The sequence below is a fragment of the Myzus persicae genome, unplaced genomic scaffold (assembly GCF_001856785.1).
Source record: "Myzus persicae strain clone G006 unplaced genomic scaffold, MPER_G0061.0, whole genome shotgun sequence".
In the NCBI taxonomy this organism is placed as follows: Eukaryota; Metazoa; Arthropoda; class Insecta; order Hemiptera; family Aphididae; genus Myzus; species Myzus persicae.
The window spans coordinates 160,428-166,993 of record NW_019103988.1 but is presented as its reverse complement, the minus strand read 5'-3'; positions in this window follow the sequence as shown (position 1 = coordinate 166,993).

Below are 6,566 nucleotides of genomic sequence, written 5' to 3'. Positions count from 1 at the left end.
ATATATGTGTATATGTGTGCTGAATATGTATGCATTATTGCAATCGTGATTTTAAATTTGTATGTACATAACTATTATACATTTATACATATATATTATATTGTGTATAATGTATATACATATTTTAATATTTGTGAATTGTATTGCAATAGTAGTCTAATTTTGTCAATCATTTGAACGTTTGATGTTGTATTATTAGTTCATGGTCAATTTATTTGAAGACGCTATCAAAATCATATTTACTTTATATTTATTATCGTCATAATTTATTGACGATTAAATACCTTGAGATATGAAAATTTAAAAATATATGTTATTGTTTATAAAGTCAAAAATATAAACGAATAAATGAATTCGAATATAATATGTCCATGTGTAATCAAATTGTGAGTACTTACAGTCAAATATATAGGTATAAATTATGTATTAATATATATACATATTTAATAATTAATATTCGTATACACTAAATTATATGTGCCTATAGCTCAGAATAGAGAAATATACGTAAAAATGAATTGTATCAATAAATATTTCATTTAAATAAAAACAATTAATTAGGTATTGAATCCAATAAAAACAAAAATAAAAACAATTATATCATATTTAGTTATTTTTAATTTGCTATTATCTCGTATGACACGAACAATACATTTATCATTCCACATGACTTATTGTCACCGTGAGTACGCAATGACATCCATCTTAAATCTCCAGCTAAAAAAAAGTTTTGAACATTACTTTATTTGTATTTTCTTTGGTTTTTGGTGAAACTTGTCATTTAACATTTTTAAAAACAAATGGTGCACCTTCTTCATTTATTTTTATATTACATTTTTCTAGAGCAAAATATTGAAATCATAAAATTAGTTTAATCCATTTCAAACAGAAAATGTATCTTTGTACCAATTGAACTTTAGTACCTTCCTACAAAAAGAATAAGTTGAGCTAACCGCATGGGTTTACGAGGTTTTTCGATTCTACAACATGGTCGGAATCGTATTCTATCTATGAATGTTCGGGAACCAGATGTGACCACTGACCTTAATGTATGTGGTCTGTTATTTTTATTGGGTTAATATGCATCTTCAGACAATGTAAGTTCAAATAGACATAATAATGCCATTTTTAGTCTGCCCAGTGCAGCAGTCACTATATACAATGTAATTTGTGATACTTAGGTTATCATGGTGAATGCATGAGCTTATTTCACTAGCTCTTATTTTAGCTACTATATTGACTAATGACTCATAAAATATGAATCATTTGAAGTGATTGAATTGTGAACTGTTAAGTTGCACGTCCAGAATTTCCGTTTATAAAATGCCACTCAATTTCCTAGAACTAAAGCAGGAGTAGTATAGCATGTATGAATTTATACATTTTCAATCGAACACTTATAGTGACTTCTTATAATAATCATTGAATTATGAAATTGATAGGTAGTCAATATTTTTTTTGCTTCTTTATAATATGTGTTTGCCTAAGGATGCTCCAGTCTCTCTTGCGTTTTGCCAATTGTTTTTTACATATATTATACTCAATTAAATTAATGTTTTTATACTTTTGCTAGCTATCACTGTATAATATGACCTCTGTGTTAATTAACTAGGTAACCTCTTCATTATGAATTTAATGTTATTCAAATATTGGGTTTGAAAAGGAGAATAGACTGCAGTCTGACAGGTTGTTATTTTACCATCAGTTTATATTTAATTAAATGTTTGAATTTTTTAAAATAAAATTTCTGCTGAAGCCCTATAGACATATAGTACGTATTGATACAGTGATAACGGATTGTCTAATTTAATTATTTGCATAGTGCCTATACTAATAAAATGTTTATGAAATATTTATATATAGGTATATCATAGAATGACGAGTAAAGAATATATGCCAGTATAATGTATAATATATTATATTATAGGTATAAATACGCTATACGCAGTACGCATGTATGAACTATAAATGCATCATTGTATAAGCTATAAAATTTATTTTTTAAAGATATTGCACATATTTTCCAAAAATAATGAATAATTCCTATTATAATATTTTACATGGGTTAAAGTAGCAATACTGATGCGTAATTTTATAATTGTTCTGATATTTTCTTGACAATTTTTTTATGAAATTTGTCTCTTTATTCTTGTCCTTTTGAATCTATTAGTCGAAATATACCTCTAATAATCGATATCATCATTTCTATTGATACAATATCATTTCATCTGTGTTGTAGGTAAATTAATATTAATTATTATCGAAACTTTAATAATTATGGTATATTATATGTAAATGCAAATACAAAATATTAATATACACCTCACATAGTGTAAGTATATACCCACATTTTAGCTGTAATACAATAATTATGTTTCACAATACCTAACCCTCGCGCGTTGACACTGATTGCAATATAATTCACAAATATTGAAATATGTATATACTATATACACTATGCAATATATTTATATATATATTACAATTTAAAATCACGAGAGCAATAATGCACGCATACTTAGCATACATATATTAGTGATATATATATCTATAGCTGAATACTGACTATATAATGTTGAATGTAATATCACTAAAACAAACTAGTTTACTAATTCTATAATTTGTAGCTTATTTAAGATTGCATTACAGCAAAGTGCAGTTAATGATTTGCATTAAGATTAATATGATATAATACACACTAAATAAACATTTTAGATATTGAAAATACATTGACACAAGTACATGGACATATGGTACACGCATATGTACCTACACACATTTTTAATATTTATTGAGTAATATCTATTATCTATATGGTAAAAATATATAATATAATGTATTGATATAAAAAAAAATTATATCTAACGAAAAATCACTTGGTAGTCATTATGCCAGGATAATAAATATTTTATTTTATTTTGAATCATTTCAAAACATCTATATCTATTAAAAACTTAGTACAGTTAAGTTTATCGGTTATCAGTTTGTTCACGCTCCGTTATCTGCCACGCGCGTTTCGTACGGTCCAAAGTCCATGAATACTGCTCTATAATAACATTATTGCCCCTTGTCTTGCGGTTCCACAGAAGGGTAACTAACCTAAAGTACTCAAAACTGAATTTCTCTTCTATGTATATTTCTCCAAAATAATAGTCTTAGTTCGCTAAACTGCAAGCTGCATTAATATTTTTGATGAAGACGCAGATGAAAACGTATTTTGTCCACATAATAAGAGCACTGCTGTCCGCAATGAGAAACAACAAGCAAAATCTTAATATGAAAAAAATATATTTTCAACCCAACCTCATAATTATATCAATAAAAACAATAAACATAACCAGCTTCTCTATACCTATTTGGCTATTTTAAAATAAATTATTATATTTCATGGGTCGACGGTAGTATAATGGCTTAACTTGAAAGTTACAAGTTACTGCAAGAATGACGTTTCTTCTAAATCATTTGGCGAAACAGATCTTGACATTTTAAGAAAATCATCAATTATGCGATCGAAGATTTTAAATGCCTGATTATCATTCATTCTGTCCACGCTAGTTCGTGTTTGTAATTATTAGGAGTTTGCATCTTTCAATTATGGTCAGCTCTGATAATAAGATTAACAAATTGCCGTTGTCAGTATTTTGTGTGTATCTCAACACAAATAGTAATGACAGCGATATTGTTAATAATGCTAAGATAAAGTTTGGTTTTACTTATCAAATCTCCCATTATTTTTAATTAGTAATTTTTTGCAGTTTTTGCAATTTTTATTTTTACAGCATTATTATTATTTAAAAAAATTTTAGGACACCTTTTCACGTTTTGAATAATTTATAACTTATAAAATATACATTCTTATAATTTATAATAATGGATACAATGTAATAAAAACTTAGCTTAAATTACCCCACTTAAAAAAAATCAATTTAAAATTGTAAATTGCTTGTACATTTTAAAAAACTCATAACTTGCTTTAAAATTAAAATATGAATGAATCTATACGATTCACAAGATAATATTCTTACTTCTAAATTTGATTGTAGGTCAATCACTCTAATATTAAACATAATACATCGTTTTAAATGAATTATTCAGAACGTACAATTCGGTAAGTTATTCGTTTGCAAGGTAGAGACATCGTATGCGGGTGTAACGTCCTTTTAATACAAATTGATTTTTTTAAATAGTTTTTATTATTTTTGTTTAATCATTTGAAATCACACCTCACTAATGAACTTTTTTAAGGATATTATCATACCAAAAAACGTCTAATTTGTATGCATAAGTTGGATTTTTTCTCTGATCCCCCTTTAAAAAAAAATGTATAATTTATATGGATGATAATGTATATCATATATGTAATATGTAACTTATTTGGTAAATTGTATTTGTAGCCTATAATTACTAATAAGTAATTTTACCTTGTAGGTATTTTATTTGTGGTGTAAATACTAAGTGGGAACGTGAATTAAAATAGAAGTGCTTGTTACCGAACACGTCATGATATTTATAATACAATAAATAGGTAAAATGTATACAAGTACCTATAAGTTTAATACTGAGATAGTGAGATACCCATCACCTTAACGGCATGTATACCTTATAACTGTAACTATTAGTTATTAGTTTATTATAGTGATAACTTGTTGAATGCATATATTAGGTGTTTAGGTTTAGGGCACCTATAGCTATAATACATTATAATTTATAATTTATAGCTATACGGCAAATAGGTAACTATCTTAAAATAAGAATTATAATATTTATTGTTTTAGAGTTATTGGCACATTATAACTTATAAGTAGGAGGTAAATTGATTGATGTATTAGCCATTAGGCATATTAGTGTATGTGATGTATATTATAATATATATTAGGTACTATAATAGTCTATATAGGTACTTAATAATTACATAACTATACAGGTTATAGATATTGGTATGGGTATCCGTTTATATAGCTAGAACTGTTTATATTTGAGAAATATACGGTTAAATAATACTTAATCGTAATGTAAAATGTTCTTCCGGTATATTTTATAATGATGTAATTCTAGAAAAAGTTTGTATTCGCATATTGTTACATATTTTTATTGCAAACTATTAGATTATTTGAGATTTAAAGTACTGTACTACCCGACGTTCCGACCGATATTTTATAAGCCAGTTTAATAAAAATGTTGTTATTATATATTATTATGTTGTTACTTGTTATAAAGCTCAAAATATAGAATTTCCAAGTTTATGTTTTGAAATTTGAAATTTGAAACGGTAAGTTTCTCGTGTGACGTGCTGTCTCGTAAATAAATATGACATAAAACTTTGTTAATTGGTAGCTTACTAATTTTTTTTAACTCTTTGAGTTATGTTACATAGACAAAATATGCAAGTTAGGTTTAAAACTAAAAGTTACCTACTATATTACTTTAACTTATAAAAGTTATAAGTTTAATAGGAAGAAGGAAACTTAGCTTAGTTAAAAATTAGTTACTTACGTTTTTTTATTTTTTAACGGAATATTTACAATGTATACTAAAATACAAGAAGCAAATTTGATAAAAGTATATGTACATAATACATATATACTCAAATATATAATACAAATAATAGGTAGGTACCTGGTACGTATATAAGAGTAATTGACAGAAAATATTAAATAAAAGGAGGCCAAAGGCCAATCAAATGACATAAGTCTACTAACCGAAGTAATACATTATTTAGGTTAATTGTTAGTTACTTAATTAAAAGAGATCATGATTCACTACAAAAATGTTTCTTTAAATATCGAACCCATCTGGTTTAGTGTTATTGTTGTGATTTGGATTTAATGCACTTGGCTGAGATCGTAATTTTCTGTGGAGATTTTTATGGTTGTATTTTTGATCCATATGAAATTAAGAAACAGTGAATTAATACTTAGTGTTCATCAAAAAAAATTATATACCCGTTCCCGATTATTATTTTTTCTAATGGCACATATAGAATGTAGCGGACAAGGCTTTTACGTATAGAAATGTTCGCTCAAATAAGTGACGTTCAATCCTGTTTTGTCTCGGGGTGACAAGATTTAAATGAGCTAATTGGATGAGGAGATCTATCTATTAACCTCAAAACTGAAAAGGACAATTTTGGGCTTCGAATTTCGATCATGTTAGATTAGTGTTAAGCAACTGACGGCTTAAGGTATATACCTACTATAACTTATCTTAAACTATCCCTCGATGGTTGCTCCAAGTGATACCTAGGTGGCTAGGTACTGTATTTTTAATTTTCATTATCTGATATATTTATTAAGACACCACAAGACAGCAAAATTATAATACCGAGTACATTACAATAATTATATAATCATTTAAATGTAAAGAATGAAGACTATAATAATTGAAAACCCGAGATCAATAATTCATAGACTAGACGCCAAAGACAAAACTATAATAATGGCTTCAGCCAACTGCAGTCATAATATATAGATGGAAATTTGATTTAATTAGGGGTGAGGGCTGAAATCTTCCTATACAAAATGAGACAATTAATAAAATAAAAATTGTTATTATTTTTTTTTTTTTTT